This window comes from Malaya genurostris, chromosome 1 (genome assembly GCF_030247185.1).
Source record: "Malaya genurostris strain Urasoe2022 chromosome 1, Malgen_1.1, whole genome shotgun sequence".
Taxonomy (NCBI): Eukaryota; Metazoa; Arthropoda; class Insecta; order Diptera; family Culicidae; genus Malaya; species Malaya genurostris.
In genome coordinates this window covers 55,073,556-55,093,029 of record NC_080570.1, presented here as the reverse complement: position 1 = coordinate 55,093,029, position 19,474 = coordinate 55,073,556, and the positions used below count along the sequence as shown (strand labels likewise).

The 19,474-nt window shown below is 37.0% G+C and overlaps 1 protein-coding gene across 11 annotated transcripts in view; it reads right to left on the bottom strand.

Moving 5' to 3' along the window:
- The window catches only part of LOC131439920 (afadin), a 225,740-nt gene that overhangs the window by 101,887 nt on the left and 104,379 nt on the right, over positions 1-19,474 (bottom strand). The gene's annotated exons all lie outside the window — the stretch shown is intronic.

Below are 19,474 nucleotides of genomic sequence, written 5' to 3'. Positions count from 1 at the left end.
GACAGTTATCCCTATCGGAAGATGTTACACACACACACACACACACACAAAAAACATTCTTTGTATTCTCTTTTTTACTAAACATTGGAAGGCAAGGATCAGGGTCATGTCGCCGAAAGCCGTTTCGCCGAATGTTATTTCGCCGAATGGGCCACTTCGCCGAATGTCATTTCGCCGAAAGGGTCATTTCGCCGATTCCTACAAATGTCTTAAAATCGTAATGGGAATCGATTTAAAATAAAGACAAATTAAAGATAATAACGTTAACGCCCGTTTTGTTGACCTACAATTGTACTTCTTGAATAAAGATTGATTCATGAACCTCAGAACGGAGTCCCCATAGAAACTTGTTGACTACTAATCATCAAAGCAATTCCATAGGTATCTACCAAGCAAATGTATGTGGTATTTTCCGTTTACTAAATAAAAAAATATTTAATGCGGCTTCGCCACATCGATTTGATTCGTGTGCTGTCCGACCTCGCTACCGCTCGTTCGGACCTAACTAAAGCAAAGAAACCTAGCTTTGAGTAGACCGGGCAAACGAGGCGGTTACAGGTTTGTATGCAAGAGGCCGCCGCTTCCGACGGCGGGTCGGCGGCCAACTCAGCCGGCGTCGCCTCGGCGGCTTTATGCCACCGAGCCATCCTGGCATCAGTTATACAGGAAGCATAAAAATAATTTGATGTATTCGAAATTTCCCTTTCGGCGAAATGACCCTTTCGGCGAAATGACCTATTCGGCGAAACGACTTTCGGCGAAATGGCATTCGGCGAAACGACTTTCGGCGAAATGGCTTTCGGCGCAATGACCCGCTCCCGGAAGACAATTGCAACTGTGGTCCTGTGCACATTTGTGATTAATATTTCATGTTCCTAGAAAAAAAATGCGAAATTTTAAAGCTTCAGGAGATAATTCACCCGTTTTCTAATACTACCGCTACAGCACTTTTTCTTTTCAATTAAATTCTAGCTCAAAGTAAGTTGAACGGATAATCAATTTACGTGTCTTTAACCACAGAAAACAAAAAACAAAATCAAAAACCTGTTCATTTCGTGCTTGACACAAACTAATGAATTTGTCTAAGCAGCAGAAAGAAAAAAACTCATTACAACCTGACGACACCGTAATTAATTTTCTTCTGTTGACATATTTTCGCTTTTTCGCCCCATCGTTTCATGTAACCCTTTTTTTTGGCAAATACCGAATCGGAGAATTGGCGTGTGAACATTGAACTCAGAAACTTTTGAGGGACTTTGAAGCCGAATGCGACCAAATTCCAAGTGATAAAAGGCGCCGGTGCGACTGTTCTTTGATGAAACTCGTTTGTGTTCTCTGGAGGTGCTTTGCTACGCAACCTTAAAGTGGCCCAGTTTGTCAGTTTGAATATTCGATTGAGCAGCGTCAGTTACAAAGCTGTAAAATGTCATAATCAAATCAACAGCCGGAATGACTCCGGCTGACAGTTTGGATGGCACATTTTTCGACAGTCCATGAAATCGAAAAAAAAAAACAAAATTCCTGACTTCGCTATATGAACACGATAAAACGAATGGTTTTCTATTTCAACGAGCATGTCGAATCCGCGGTCTTTCTCTGGGGAGTTTCGTAGAATGAAAAAAAATCAAATATTTTTCATTAGCCCTGGAGAACACAGAACACCATGCACACACACACATTCGTAAACTGATAACACACTCCAGTCAAAACAATGAACACGATTCGACGATGTTATGTCAGTCGTCGTCAGCCCACTCAAGGGGGGGGAGGAGAGGGGGGAATGAAATTTTAGTGCCCTGATCCACTTCTCGGACGCATGAAAAACGAGAAGCCAATAAACCGCTCGGCACGTGAGTCAATGCGTTTTGGGACAGGCCGGCGTTCGCTCGGAATGTGGGAAGTAAATTGAGATATTGACTCGCCGAACGATGGGGAATTGATGATTGCGCTTAAAACATATCGGGAACATTCTCGAGCTTAGGCCACGATAGCCAGTGCACAGAGCGACGAATCGTAATAATATATAGACTGTGTCATTAATCTTCGAACTGACATGATGTCGGACGGGCAGCAGCAGTTTCTCGATTGGATCGGTGCTGAGCTGGCTTTCGACTGGATGAATTTCTAGAATAGCTACACAGCCAGTCACTTGTTATGCAACCAATTCCGAACTTCGATCGAAGACATATGCGGATGAGTTTTGAAATTATTTAAATTAGATCAACCTTAAAGTTTCATATTCTAGAACTCCCACTTCCCAGCAGGAAGCGGAAGAGAGCCGAAGCGTCTTCGGCCCGATATCTCCAGAGCAGTGATTCCCAAAGCTCACCTGTGGACAGAGAGAAATATTAGGTAAATTATTATATTTTATCATGCACAAATTTTGAGCACGAAATTGAATATAAAACTGCTTCACAACTCTTTTTTTATAACGTTTGCATTAAAAAATGAACTTTCGTGGATGGTGATAAAAAAGATACACACTTCTAAAAAACCCTGTGATTTTACATCTTATTAGATGCACATAAATGTAGCGTCGCAGTTCAGTCACATTAACGTGGAAGAACATTTAATATTGTGTCTAAAATTCCATGACTTTCATTAAAATTTTAAAAAAATGAATACTTGTTGCAACCGCCGCGACTTGAACCGAGAATCATTGGATTGCGAAGCACGTCTGTTAATCGACTAAGCCACAGAAGCACACATCGGCTTAGCTGGTAAAAGGTGCATTTGAATTCATACAGTCACTTCTGCTAGCGGAATGCAACTTACAGTCGAAACCAGTAGATTAGGTTTTTATGAATTACATCGTATGAGGGATTAACACTCCTAATACCAAGCCTAAAAAAGTTACGCGGAGCACCAAGCCTGAAAAAAAGTTGGAACGCTAACTTTGAACTATCATTGTTCAGTTGTTACTCGACCAATTTCGATACATTTTACACCCTCGAATTTTGTGAAGTTTGTAGATTAAGTATATCATTATTTGTTGATTAAGTATATCATTATTGAAGATCGTTTAAAAAAAAAACCAATGAAAATCTGATTTTTCCCGTTCCAAGTTTTTTTTTTCAAGCTATGCCCTATTTGCATTCATGCGGCACCTGCATCGCGAACCGTTTCTTAGTCCACTGAATGGAATTTTCATAGGTCTTGAAAAATCACCATAGGGGGTGGATTTCGATTTCGGAAATTTCATGTACTTCCCCCTATGGTGCATTTTCAAGATCAAATATTTTTAAACTTTAACCGCTGGGCAGCACTTCTTACCCACGTCCGATTTAGCTAAAATTTTGCTGGAAAAAATGGACTTTTTTCGAGGTGCTTAAACTTTTGAGCACTAGAGCTTTACGAAAATAGAGGTGATCCCAAAATGTTGGCACCCTTATATATATATATATATATATATATATATATATATATATATATATATATATATATATATATATATATATATATATATATATATATATATACATATATATATATATATATATATATATATATATATATATATATATATATATATATATATATATATATATATATATATATATATATATATATATATATATATATATATATATATATATATATATATAAGAGCGGTACAAATTAACGTGTTTTGTCGGTTACGTCACTTATACCATCATATCTTCGGAAACCAAAGTCGCAATCATTTGATCTTCGAACATGATCAATGACCTAATAGTAGCTTTCAAACGAGCCTAAGTTTGTTGAAATCGGTTCAGCCATCTCTGAGAAAATTGCGCGGTAAAAAAACAACGCGTTTTGTCAGTTACGTTACTTATACCATCATATCTCCGGAACCAAAAGTCACAGCCATTTGATCTTCGAACTTGATCAATGACCCGGTTTAGCCATCTCTGAGAAAACAGCGGTAAAAATATCTTCGAAAAGTGCACACACATACACACATACACACCACACACACACACTGAGTCGAATGGTATATAACACTATGGGTCTTCGAGGCTCCGTTCGAAAGTCGGTTTTTCCAGCAGTTCTAATACCTTTCTATAGAGAAAGGCAAAAATCGTTAAATTTATAAATATATATGAATTTTTCATTTTTTTTTCACATGTTTGTATATAACTCAAAAATTAATGCGATGACATGTACATTTTTATGCTCCAAAATATTGGAATCATTACCAGAAATAATGTATTGATGAACAAAATTATATATCCGTTAAAAGAATCTCAAGAAATTTGGTACAAATACAGAGAATTTCTATTATTGGGAAAATTTTGCCAAACAAAATCAAATCAAAACTTTTAAATTTGATGACATATATTTTTTTATTATTTTAGTTGGAAATTTATTATGAACAAAATTTACAAAATAACTGAAACTTGGATTTCACTGACAATCTTAAAAATTTCGGTAAATATACCTAAACTCAAAAAATAATTATATTTTTGTATTGGACAAAAGATATAAACAATTTTTATGCACAACCCAAACGCAATTGATAACTACTAAAATTCTGATTTTGACATCTCCTATATATATTACGTTCCAACGTTTCTGCAAATCAAAGTGGATATATCGCAATCCGTGTTGATTTCATCTGTTTCAAAGAGACGTAGAATTTGAATTTTACTAATAAAATATATTTTGTGACAAATTTTTAAATAATTTCAATGGCTTTGTACAATAAGAAATAGAACGAAAAATTATATGAATTTCGTATACTAACCCATGGCAAAAGAAACCAACTGCAATTTAGAAGCAAAACTATTCATTAAACAGCTAATTGTCTTCTGCGATTAAAATTTGGGGTTTTATAGCTGCAAATTCAAGGAGTAAACACTAGAGAGTTTGAATGGGACTATTACATGAGCTGAAATGTTTGTCTGTTTTAAACAATGTCTCAGTGGCGTCTCGTCCTCATGTGCACCTCGTTCACTGCACAACTGTACAAATAGCAAAATCACTGCAGCCCCATCTGTATTCAATTAGTTTTTAGATTCTCTATTTATTCGCCGAAATTACGTGTATTTACACAGATCTCATATACATCCAATTTAAAATTTCAAATATCCATTGTCGCTGTGTTAGTGTCTTTTCCGTGCACATGATTTACTGCACAAATTCCAGAAGAAAAGGACTACTCAGCTCAGTTCTGAGATTTGTTGTTCTCTCTGTCACAATTGGCTCTTTGAGAACTTGTATGCACATCTTCAGAAGAGCTAGCAGTGGCTTATGCTTATGGCAGTTGAAAACAAATTGCTGTCTCAGTAGCAACGTCAAAGCGGTTTTATTGATAGAGTTATTGACAAGTTTGTTCGACGGAGAGAACCGAATTCTCCTATTGTAAATCCCATTCAAAAGTAAATCGTTATTTAGTTGTTTTGAAATCCACAAGCGAATATCCATTCCTCAATCTTTAAATTTACAATGAATTGTTACATCTGATATCAAACTACAAAAAGTAGTGCACAATCCATAAATTTTGTCACGAGACGCCACTGCAATGTCTTATGTTGAAGCCCTCAGAAAAATATAAACACATATTAGCTATGTTTTTTCAAAGTTTGTTTATTAAACCTCCTCTTATAGGGTAAATGCCCGCACCTTTGATCTCACTACAACCATCCAATTCTGTGCAATAATTGCGTCATCTTTCTTACACACTTTCATATAGTCTAAAAATTGATGAATAATGGCTGAAAATATGCCCAGTTACTCTTCGACTAATTGAAAATATGTCCAATTTCTTTTTGACTGAAAATGTCTGAGGGAAAAATTACAGGTATTAATTGTGGAAAACTGAACAATTTTATTTATTTTTGTTATTTCCGTCAATTTTTCCGCTGCTTTAACCTTGAAGGTCGTTTGCCGGGAAAAATTGAGTTCAATGCATGAGGCGCTGCTCTTACAAACCAACTGCGGTGTGTTCGAACCCCGAGTACTCGTTTGATGTTTTGATTAATATTGACACATCGAATGAAAAGGTTCTTGAGCTCGAGCGACCACCCCTGGTTGCTACTCCGTTACTGATCGGAATTAGCTGAAATTATACAGGGAGTTTTCTAGATGATCCCACCTGGGACTGGTAAATCATCCTTCAATGTTCATCTTCTGATAATCCAAGAATTCATTGATCAGTACCGGCATCGTCCTGGCCCGAACGTAGATCGTCTAAGGAATGGGAAGGTTAGTCCAACGATGTTAGTCCAACACTAGAAGCCGTATATACTACTGCGGAAGTCTTGATTCACAGCTCTTATACGAGGAAACTGAAGAAAAATTTACAATACTATCGTGATAAGAATAAAAACTTCCCTATTTTTTATAAAAAATTATAATATACAAAATAAACGAGTGAATAGGATTAATTGATTCATTGCATTGACATATTCTAAACAGTTTTTATAAAATCATTTTATATCACCAAATAAAGGTCAACAGATTTCACGCGAGTCTTGATTATTTATTACTTCCGCTTTATTTTCATTATTTATTAAAATTATTAATTGGTTATATTGGTTGATCTGGGCAGCAGGCTACCGAGAAAAATATTAATTTATCGTTTGAAATATTAATATCAAGTGTTTTTTTACTATGTATTCAAAATACCGATATATGTTATCTCTGTTAGTAACTTTGTAATATCGACGGATTTGCGCAATTGTTTGATTTTATCATCCAATTTATAATCCTGAAAGACTATCAATAACATGGAAGAAGAAAACATTTCAAATAAAACTTTTCTCCGAAGCTAGACGGAAATTGATAGGTTGAATAAAGAGATAATTGAGTAAAATAGAGTAATCAGAAGTGAAACGTAGGAAATAATTGTCGCCTTTTACAATATGGAAGCAGGAACAGAGTCTGTCTATTTTTGGTTCATTTTTTTTCCGCCGGATTCCACACGGCATCTAGGCTGGTACTGTCTGGAGAGCTAATAGGTACTATCAATTTCCTAGTGGGCGCCAGCCCCTACTGTAAACTTATTTGTAATGTGTATTAATCCAAAAGGAGCTTATATACTAATTTGCTAACTAATACAAAAAGCGAAACGATTCGACTGGAGATTGCATCGATTTTTGTAGGAAATCGTTAATAATACTATGTCACAATACATCCAATGGTTTTATTTGTTATTCTGTGCAACTCTACTAAACCAGGAAGGACGATTCAAGATCAATTCCAGAATTTTATTCTAAATACTTAGGAATGTTTTCTTCTTGGAGGAACAACAACTTGACCAAATTGGTACTATATAAAACCTGGATGGTCTGAATGTTTGTTAATAAATCAAAAATTTGTTCTTAAGACAAAGCTTAGAATTTCTGTTTATAACAGGCTATAAATATTCAACATATTTTACTTTTTTGTTGTATTACTTCCATGGGAAAATGCTTGAAACTGAGATTTTTATCATACGTTAAACCTGAACATTTTAATCGGACAGACCATGTCATTTCCAAGTCATTCAATTTGATAACATTATGATTGTTTGGGCTAAGAAAAGAGACTGTGGGTTTATGAGGAAAGATAATTATTTGTGTTTTGTCGCATTTGGTACAATTTTCCGTTTCATGCAGTAATAACTGAAGTTCAGAAGTAAAGAACTGTAAAGCATTGAACATCTGCTCGTACGAGTAGCGTTTGAGATTTCAATTCTGACGGCTAACCCAAACAGAATGATCAGTTGAATAAATCCTGGAAATACTCGACAATGCCTCTTTGGCTGGAAATGCTCGGCAACGGTGTTACTTCGCATTGCGATAGAAAAAGTCAGACCCGGAAGCTGTTCAAAGTCTTCGAGCGTTTGTTTCGTCGTCCGTTAAGGTATAAGAAATTTTCTTTTCGAAAAACTAATATAAACTAGTTCTTCACTAGACTTTTTTCAGAAAAATTTTGCATATCATTGCAACATAGTCTATTATTAAACGTCCTAATAATATTATCATATGTTTTTTGCCCTAGCTAGCTAGGCTACCAAGAATTCTTTGAAATTTTAACACATGATGTTTTGAACTTTCTCTTCGCTTGAAACACGGTTGATACGTACTTTCTCCTGATGATTTCTCTGTAGTTCCCTACATACGACTCAAAACATGCACCCGAAATGAAATGAATGTTGCAATTTAAGTACTCAACAGAGCGTGAAATCAATAAATCGATACGCATGTTTTCTAGCTCATAAAACGAAACTCAGAGCCAGAGAAATTTATCCAATCACGGGCACAAGGGCTTGTGCAAACATTTAACCAATAAAGAATTTAAAAATAAAGCAAGTATTTCTGGATACCACACTTCTCGGACCCACTGAAGCAGTTCCAAAGTGAGATATGGATGTACTTTAACCAATACCTAATATGGTTGTGTGAAAAAAAAAACTCAGCTACCTCTCAACGGAAGACGCATGTGATGTCACTGACAACTTCTTAGAAACGGTCCTGTATTTATCCTAGGAGCTTTACTTCAGGTTTCAAACCAATGCTATATCAAGTATATAATGAAAGACAACTTATCTTGTTACTACTTTTGTGTCACCAGTATAAATAGTCAAACACTTATTCCGATGTCAGCATAGTTTTAGTATCACAATATCTTCTAACATATAGCACTGGAGCTAACAATTTGTTAGGAAAAATCGTTTATTTCACAACATAATATGTGATTTGCAAAAATATATCACACGATAAAAATTTCACTTCTTTTTTGATGCACAGCCTACTCAGTTCATCTCCCCTTGATCGCCATAGCATGTTGACGGAAGAAACTTTTTTTCTATACGAGAATATCATAATATTCAGCACCGAAAAACCTAGGTAGGAAAATGAACATACCATGTAAAGGGTGATTTTTTAAGAGCTTGAGAACTTTTTTAAACAATAAAACGCATAAAATTTGCAAAATCTCATCGGTTCTTTATTTTAAACGTTAGATTGGTACATGACATTTACTTTTTGAAGATAATTTCATTTAAATGTTGACCGCGGCTGCGTCTTAGGTGGTCCATTCGGAAAATCCGCTTTTTTATCGACAAATTTTGTTCAGCGATGAGGCTCATTTCTGGTTGAATGGCTACGTAAATAAGCAAAATTGCCGCATTTGGAGTGAAGAGCAACCAGAAGCCGTTCAAGAACTGCCCATGCATCCCGAAAAATGCACTGTTTGGTGTGGTTTGTACGCTGGTGGAATCATTGGACCGTATTTTTTCAAAGATGCTGTTGGACGCAACGTTACAGTGAATGGCGATCGCTATCGTTCGATGCTAACAAACTTTTTGTTGCCAAAAATGGAAGAACTGAACTTGGTTGACATGTGGTTTCAACAAGATGGCGCTACATGCCACACAGCTCGCGATTCTATGGCCATTTTGAGGGAAAACTTCGGAGAACAATTCATCTCAAGAAATGGACCGGTAAGTTGGCCACCAAGATCATGCGATTTGACGCCTTTAGACTATTTTTGTGGGGCTACGTCAAGTCTAAAGTCTACAGAAATAAGCCAGTAACTATTCCAGCTTTGGAAGACAACATTTCCGAAGAAATTCGGGCTATTCCGGCCGAAATGCTCGAAAAAGTTGCCCAAAATTGGACTTTCCGAATGGACCACCTAAGACGCAGCCGCGGTCAACATTTAAATGAAATTATCTTCAAAAAGTAAATGTCATGTACCAATCTAACGTTTAAAATAAAGAACCGATGAGATTTTGCAAATTTTATGCGTTTTATTGTTTAAAAAAGTTCTCAAGCTCTTAAAAAATCACCCTTTACTTCGTATTTGTAGAGTTTCTGGTTAATCCAATTCCCTCTACTTTCCTCTTAAAACATACGAAAGCCTCTTCCACAGCTCAATGAGACACAATTTAGTCCCTATTATGAGTTCTATTAATATTCAAACATATCAAACATCTTACTTAGGACGGAACAGATTTCTGCCCTCACAACTGAAAACCGGAGCCCGAACCGACACTCTGGCACATCGAATGGAAAGGTTCTGATACTTTACTCATTTACGGATTTCCGGACATTATAGCACGCAACTTTGAGAAGATGGAACGGATTTATTGACATTATAGCACGCAACTTTGAGAAGATCGAAGATACGTACATCGGACTAAAAGCTGAGGCCAAGCGGATCGGACTAGACATCAACGTGTCAAAGACATGAAAGGCAGGGGCTCAAGAGAAGATAACGTCAGCCACCCATTACGAGTTCTGATTGGCGGTGATGAAATCGAAATGGTCGACGAGTTCGTGTACTTGGGTTCACTGGTGACTGCCGATAATGACACCAGCAGAGAAATTCAGAGAGGCATATTGTCAGGAAGTCGTGCTTACTTTGGACTGCGCAGGACGCTTCGATCGAGCAAAATTCGCCGTCGTACGAAGTTAACTATCTACAAAACGCTGATTAGATCGGGCACATGTCCTGGACAATGCTTGCGGAGGATCAACGCGCACTAGGTGTTTTTGAACGGAAGATGTTGCGAACCATCTTCGGCGGAGTGCGGAAGGAAGACGGTACGTGGAGAAGGCGAATGAACCATGAACTGTTGCTGGGAGGACCAACCCGCGTCCAAACGGACAAGGTCGGGCGGTTACGGTGGGCCGGGCATGTTGTTAGAATGTCGGAGAATAACCCGGTTAAAAAGATCCTCGATAATGATCTGGTATAAGAAGAGGCGCGCAGCGGGCAAGACGGATCGATCAAATTGAGGACAATCTGCGGACCCTTCGCAGCTACCGAGGCTGGCGGCGAACAGCCATGAACCGAGTTGAATGGAGACGCCTCCTGTATACAGCAGAGACCCGCGTGGTCTACGACTGAAAGATTCCTACTTTACTCATCATTCACGGAATTGACACTGCAAAAATCACTGCACAGCTGAGTGTAGTATTTTTTTCTGAATTCTCAAACGAAAACCGACGGAGTTTTACTTGCCTTCCTGAGGGACTTAATTTCAATCATGACCTGAAATCCATCGGTGCAAAAAAGTTCAAATCGAGTTAAATCACTGCTTTCAGATGGTTTCAATCAAACAACCGAAAAGCGAAGGAGACACTTGGTATTTCATCACATTTATTAACACTATTTCTGGAGGCGCATACCTCCTTCACCGTATAGTTTGGAGACAGAGAGAGAAAAGAAAGAAAAATCCTCGTGCCAACAGTAATTGCACCACAATGTTATACAAGCTTTCGTGCCAAAGAGTAAAAGCATCACTACAAACTAGCTTCCTCTGTCGAATCTCCATGGGTTTTCGTTTTTGTTGTTGTTGTTTTGTAAGCACGAAGCGTGCCTGCTCTGCAGTGGTGTTTGGTTTTACGTTATTTTTCTTTCCTGCTGTATGTTTGCGTTTGCCTAATGAATTTATTCTGCCGTCATTGCTCAATTCGCCCTTTGGCGAAGCTACGAAGATGCCTGATACTACCGTCTCGAGTCGTTTCCTTCCTGGAACGGTGCCGGTGCAGTGCGGTGCGATACGGTAGAAGAGTTGAGGGAATAACACGCCTACCGTATCTGTTTTCTTGTTTACTTTTTTTATATACGAGTCGACCACGTGTGATGCGAACGATGATGGTGATGTTTATGGCAATATTCACAGTCGAAAAAGTCACCTCGTAGAATAGGAATGAGGTTTTACTGACCATGTAGGTCAGTTTGTGGATTGATGGAAGTTATTTCGAGATTACAAAAAATGTAATCTAAAATATATCGTTATTTTTGTTTTTTTTTCTAATGAGAACAAGTATCACAATTAGATTCTTATATGAACCTGAACGCGTTAGTTGTCAGAATTGTATAACTTCAAAAAAATGTCAATGTTAGGAACGTGTTTTGATAGAATTACACTTGGATCCTCAAAGATAATGCTGACTCTTAAAAACTTGTCACTTTTTATCGGTTGAAAAAATAAATTTCTCTCCAAAACCGACCAAAATACGTAAGAAATGCTATTCGTTAACGAATCATAAACAGAAACTCTGTTGATTGAATTCTAGCCTTTGTATTTGTTCTTTTCAAATCGCTCTAGACCTGCTGGCTGTCGTTACCAGAAAACCAAATAAGTTATTCATCAGAAGGAAGGAAACATTTTATCGCTTCAAGGCAGTAATGCTGATCAACTTTCAAATTTTAAGTTATTTTGATTCGTTGCCAGTCAGTTTTTTTTCTTTCAGAGAAATACTATGTGATCAGGGAATAAGCAAATTGTTGGTTGAGCCCTATATCGACAATGTTCAAAATTTGGACTAGATTTCTCAGCGCATGAGATCCTTCACCAACATGATAAGCTGACGTTTTAGATATATTTTGTGATGTCCGCTTTCTGAAAGTACCTAAGCTATTAGTTCATTCGAATTCCAATAACTCATTAAGCATACAGATTAAATCGAGATCATCGTTCCATCGATCAGCCCTGCCTGGATTCGATGTTTGCATCAAATGGATTCAAACATTACAGAAAGACTTTAGATCACTTGCAAATTATTAGATGAAAAATGCTAGTCTATGGACAATGCAAGGAATGTTTCAGGCGATTTTGTTGAAAAATCATCAAGTTAATACAGTCTGGCTAAATTGAAGCCAATTTTAAGCCACATTAGAAGGGTTTAAATACACTTCAGCAATAAAATGTTAAGCCGAAATAATTGATCTACTCAATGGATTTTGTTTTATAAATTTCGCTTTTCAAAAGAGTTGTTACATACGAACCAATTCACTCCCTCACTGCTACAAGCACAAAGGCAAAACACTCTGCCGATACCATTCTTTTGACCAGTGAGCAGTGATTCGTTTTTTATCGTTAGGACGTGACAAAATATTTACCCCGCGAGAAACTTTGCTCCAACAGCAAAGGAGACACGATAAATGGGAAGTATCTCTGCCCGACGAATGATGGAACGATAAAAACGACGATGGGTTCTATAATTGCAGTGCGGTTTGTTGATGCGATGTCAGCCGGAAGATTTTCACCCGAACGTACACAGTGTACATGTACGGTTCGAACTGTTCCACCTGGATAAGTTTTCTTTATGTGACAGCTGTTTTTCAGTAATACGTATGCTTCAGATATCCTTCATTTTCCTCATTTAATGGTAGTGTGTACTCATAGTAATGCGAAGTGCTTAATGATATGCGTTTTGCTATGTCCAATTCTCAGCAAGTTTCAATGTTATTTACGAGTTATGGTTGTTCATGGAATATTTCACCTTCATTTCGCCAGGCTATGCAATGACTGTGAAAATCGGCTTCTAAACCGCTGTATATTATTCAAAGACGTACACGACTGTGATAGTATAAGTCATCGAATTCCCAGTATCGAAGTTGAACTTGCTACCTTTCAAACTACTGTGACACTTGATTATCTATCTCTATTGCTACCCAGTTGTGTTACTGTATCATCTGACATCGTAATCATTCATTTGATGAACATGCCAAACACCATTCAAACTCTTACCGTTTAGACGAAGAAACAGGCGTGCATAATTAATGGAGCATTTTTTCCGAGAAGCATACACTTTCCTGACAACAATGAGTAAAGTGCTCGGAATGGAATATTCAAGTGTAGAGGCGTAGTACGTAGTGCCCAGATGAGAATGATGGTTTCGATTCATCTCAATTTGAAAGAAGAATAAAAAAAAGTCCCACAAAACACTTACTTGGTTCCAATCTGTGTCACGGCAGAGTAAATCAGTAATGGTAATGAAGAAAGACTTTCACGGTACTAGAAATCTGTGTCGTTCGAATGATAAAATATTTATTCCTGAATCACTCAACGCAGTAGTAGTAAGATTGACAGTTATCAGTTCAGTACGGTTCGGGATTAATTGTATGCTCTTGCAAGCACAACTTCAGAAAGGCAAAGAATTATTTACAACTATGTGTTTTCGTTTATGCTTGTGGAATCTTGACCGAACACAATGACAAACCTCACCTAGTAGTGTGCCACTCGAAGTGAAAAGTGCTACTCACACAAAGTGCCATTGCTTTGCTGCATGAAGGATGTTATTTTTTCTGAATGCTTCTATCTATTTCAAATGTTTAATCAGTTATTGTGTCTAAAAGTATTTGAAACCTGCACTCGAATAAAATGTAGAACTTTCTTTCGTATATGATTTTGTATTACATGGGTACAAAAAAAATACGGCTTCGGGTGAGAATAGGTTAGAGTGTCATATTCACATGACCATGCACCGGGAAGCTGTACCAGGAGCATTTGGTGCAGCCGAAATGCATTGTAATAGACGACGAGACACATTGAAGCAGAGGTCAAGCAGTTTTTAATCGGAAATCCCCGCATACAAAGTTTCTGAATTTCATCTGGATCCGACTTTCGGTTGCAGAATTACAGGGTCATATGTGTTAGAAGTGAAAATAATATACTCTCTTTTCTTGAAGATAACCGAGCCAATTTTTAGGATCTCTGGATCATATGAAAGGTCTGAATATCCCATAAAAAATTTCTGATTGATAATCAGATTCAAATTCCGGTTTCGGACGTACAAGTTGAAGGTGGGATATTGAAGTTGAAAGATGGAACTTTATATTAGCGGCGAAACAAAAAAAACGTAACAAAAAAAACAAAACTAGGGTAACGGCTCCCTATTTCATCTAAGCTTCTATTTCCATCTCATCCCTTCATTTCATAATTTTGAACATGAATAATATCTTTCAACGTACCTGAACCAAACTGTGTAATGGTTTAAAATGTTTATTTAAGTTTTTGTCAAACTTTCTCATTAAAAAAGAGGAAGGAAACGAAAACGACCCAATAGTTTGAAAAAGTGGAATTGATTCCAAACTGGTTGTAAAATATCGTATGTTATCTCACAGTTGGCATTAAGCCTCTTTAAGAATAATTCTGACATTTTGAGCCTAAAATTGTAATAGTGCAATATTTTGTTTTGATTGCTACCAATGATAGAAGGAATAAAAATCCATTGAGATGAAATTATAAACAGATTTCCAAGAAATGTGAATTAGTTCTCAATGAGGACCTAGCAGAAGTATGAAATAATTATAGTAATTTTAGTGGCTGAATTAAGTTTTTAAGGTTACGTCCTTACAAATAAGATGCAATAGGGAACCGTTATCCTACATCTGTCGGTAGTAACTGTCAGTAGATGACCAAACAAACCGATTCTGCTTATACCAATTCCCGGTTTCCGATTCCAGAACTATCGGGACCATTCCGGAAATAGTGACCTCCAGTTTTCTCAGAAATTGCTTGCCCGAATTTCTGTTTTTTTTTCTAACTCAACCTCCCGTTTGGAAATTAATGAGGAGTAATGAGTTTAAAATTTTTTAAGCCGTTGTTAGTAGGAGGAAAAAATTCATTTTATTTAGGCTCAAAACTGTTTCAATTCGTTTGCCATATTTGGTGTGGTTCAACGACCACGTCAGTCATGCGAACAACATACAAAAATCAGAAGCCTTCGGCATAATTATTTTGAACATTATCCGTGACAATACTGTAGATTTAGAATAAGCTCAAGCGTGTCCAAACCGGTTGTGCCATTTCTGACAAAAGCGTACGGATAGAATAGTGTCTTTTGTCGGTTACGTCACTTATACGTCTATACCTCCTGAGCCGGAAGTGTCTGTCAGTAAAGATTGTTGAAATCAGTTGAACCATCTCCAACAAAAATTGAGCGGAGCCATCTACCAGCTATTTGGTTTTCAAACTTGATCAATGACCCGATAGCAGCTTTCAAACGCTAATGCGAAGTTTTTTCGGTATAGTTACATCTGAGAAAATTCGGCGGATAAGAAAAAAAATGCAACTTGTAGGTTAGGGCTCTTCTACGATTTTGACTTCGGAACCGGAAGTGTCCGTCAATTGTCCTTCGAAGTTGGTCAAAGAGCAAGAGATTGTTGAAATCGATTTAGTCAGTATAGAAGAAATGCGGTTGGTCGGTTACGTCACTTATATCATTATACCTCCGGAACGGAAAGTACCAGCAATTTAATCTTAAAACTTGTGCAATGACCCAATAGTAGCTTCAAAACGAGTCCAAATTTGTCTAACTTGATTTAGCCTTAGTTTAGTACCATTATATCTCCGGAACTGAAAGTAGAACCAAATGTCTTCAAAAATTCATGAATTTTCACTACTTAGAAATGCACGAAACGTCGAAATGCGGTGTAATATCGAAAAAAAATTTTTTGAAAATAATCGAAATTTTTCGGTCTAAAAAATTTCGGGGTAACACCAGATCTTGACGTTTCGCGCAGTTCTAAGACGAAACAAGAAAACCACATAACTTTGAAAATTCGCATAAAAAAACCGCGTAACTTGGGAAATCCGCGTAAAAAACGCATAAAAACCGCGTAAAAAAGACCTAACGTGCATTCATTCGTACATACACCGGACATTTTTCGGCCTCGTCGAGCTGAGCCGAATTATATACACTGAGGTCTTTTTTTACGCGGGGGATATGTGTCGATATCTGGTGTAATCTAAAAAAAATTGTTTTTAATGGAAAATTTTCTAAAAAACTAAAGAAACACGAAAATCAGCAATCTTTGAAATTTCGCGTAACTTCAGAAATCCGCGTGAAAAAACGCATGAAAACCGCGAAAAAATGACCTAGCGTACATTCATCTATACAAACACCGACATTTTCCTATCTCGTCGAGCTGAGTCGAATTATCCACACTTATCCGCGTAAAAAACCGCAAAAAAGAAAAAAAAATGTCTTAGAAATGCATGAAATGTCGATATCTATGTCGATATCTAAAATATTTTTTTTAAACCGTGTAACTTCAGAAAACCGCATAAAAAAACGATCAACTTCGGAAATCCTCGTAAAATCGCAAAACTGAAGAATTTTTTTTAAGCCGAATGTCATTGTTGATATCTGTTATAATCCTATTTTTTTTAATCGAACATTTTCTAAGAAACAAAAGAAGCAAGAAAATCAGAAATCTTAGAAAATTCGCGTAGAAGAAAAAACGCGCAACTCCGGAAATGCGCGTAAAAATAATAACGTAGAAAATCGCGATTTCGGAAACCCGCGTAAAAAAGCGTAGCTTCGAAAATCTGTGTAAAAAACGCATAAAAAACCGCCTAAAAAGACCTTAAAGTATAACACTAGAGGTCTCCGGAGATCCGACAGGTTTTGTTAGCAATTCAATACCATTTCTACAGCGAAACACTAAAGATTTGAGGTATTTATTTGATATTTTAAAGATTTTTTCCAAATTTTTCTTGTGCTTCCTTTTTGAAACACAATTTAAATAATTTTCGAAAATCTTCAATGACGCTATATGCAAATTTGTTACATCGTTTTCCTTGTTGCCTTTCTCATATAGAAAGGTTATGCAATCACTGTGAAAACCGACTTTTGAACCGAGGCCCGGAGGGCCGAGTGTCATATACCATTCGACTCAGTTCGTCGAGTACGCAAAATGTATGTGTGTGTATGTGTTTGTATGTGTGTATGTGCGTATGTATGTATGAACGTTTTTTTGCACATTTCTCGAAGATGGCAGAGCCGATTTTTACAAACTTAGATTCAAAAGAAAGGTCCTGTGGTCCCGTAATTTCTGAATTTCATGCGAATTCGAGTTCCGGATCCGGAAATATAGAGTAAAGTGGGTTAAAAATTGTATACCATCACTGAAAATGGGGAAAAACCTTAAAAAAATTCTAAATCGACCTCAAATCTTTTTCAATTGATAGTTTTCATCAGTAGACGGTCAAACAGACCGATTTCGGTTATTCTTTCAAGAATCGCAGAGAATTATTTTGAAGAATACCACAGTATTATACATGATAGTATGATTGATATGAGAAAGGCATCATTACACCACTAGGTGAATTAAAACAGGTTTTTGTAAATACCCTGGATCAGTGCAGAAAAACTTCATTCAATTGGATTGAAACCGAATGTGAAACACACTGACGATCTCTCTACTGTAGTAAACTTCACACACAATGTTCGGTGACGCACCGGACCGGCAGCATTCAGTTCTTCAATCGATTCTCTTCAAATAAAAGCTCAGTTTAACCACCGTCAGTTGATCTCATGAAGCCAAAAAACATCTCTTTCTTTATGTCGTTTTCGCTTGAGAACACTGACACTGACCCAGGGTTGTTTCATCAAACAAACACTTTTCAAGAAACTGTGTTGATTTATCACTTAGCAACGGGGGTTTGAGCAAACCTGATATAACAACCAGGTTCGAAACTGACTCGATTTTCAGTTCAACAACGTTAAAACTAGGTTCGAAACTAGCTTCAAATAAACGGTTTGACAGCAGTTAGAGTGGAAACTGGGTTAGGTTTTGCATCAAGCGAAAACGACATTAGTGTGAAAGCGCCTTTCAAATGAGGTTTATGTAAACATTCGAATTGGTTCAAGATAGTAGATGAAAGACAAACCAGGTAGCTGAAATATCAATTACAGAATAAACATTAATTAATAGCTTCCTCCTTCAGTTTTCATTTTTAATGATTGAATCCCTTCATAATTCTATTCATTCGAACTTGCTCACTACCAACAGCGGAGACAATGAAGCAGCTAGACTACTTGGCACTTGAAACTGAGAAAGCAAAACATCAAATGACTAGGCACGATTATTCAATTGAAGATAAATTCTGAGAGCTTCACTTGAAAATGGCAGCAAAAGTCATATGAATTTGTATCGATATGCTGACGATCAGTGGCCATGAATTTCATTTTCATCTGATACCATTCGATTGAAAATGAAATTTTACCGCACTGCCCAGGATACCCAAAGAACTCATGTTTGTTGAAATTTCAAGGAACAACAAATTCATGAACAAATGGTCATCCTCTACTTTACAACTTCTAGATAACTTTATATGTTATACTGTGCTAGAAATTACGTCAGTTTGAAAATATGAAAATACATAATGGAGTGACTTCGTTTTTTACTAAATAATTTCGCCGAAGTTTTTGGAACAAGTTCGAAGTTCAAATGGCCGTCACGTCCGGTTTCGGAGATATAATGGTATAAGTGACGTAACCGACTAGCCGCACATTGTTCGTCGGCTCATTGTTCTCGAAGATGACTCAACAAATTTCGGTAAACTTAAACTTATTTAGAAGCTGAAAAGTGGTCGTTGATTAAGTTTTGAAGGGTTATGACGAACATCTCCGGTTCAGAAGATCTGAGTCATTTAATGCGCCGAAATTTCGCGGAGATTTCTGAACCTATTTCGAAAAACTCAGATTCGTTTGAAAGCTAATAGGTTGTTCAGTAAGCTCACAAAACTAATGGTCGAGAACAGAATCTTATAAATGTTTTAGTGTGAATGTTTAAATGACACGAGAAACGCATTATCACACCACTATAGTGCACTAGGAGGATTAAGAAGGGGTTTGTTAAGTAGATTTGATTTTAGCTTGTGAGCTCCAGTTTACAGTCATACTACATCGAATCATAGAAAAGAAACTGTATTACTAGCTATGAATCTAGATTCGGTCGATAGTTAGGTAAGTGGATTATC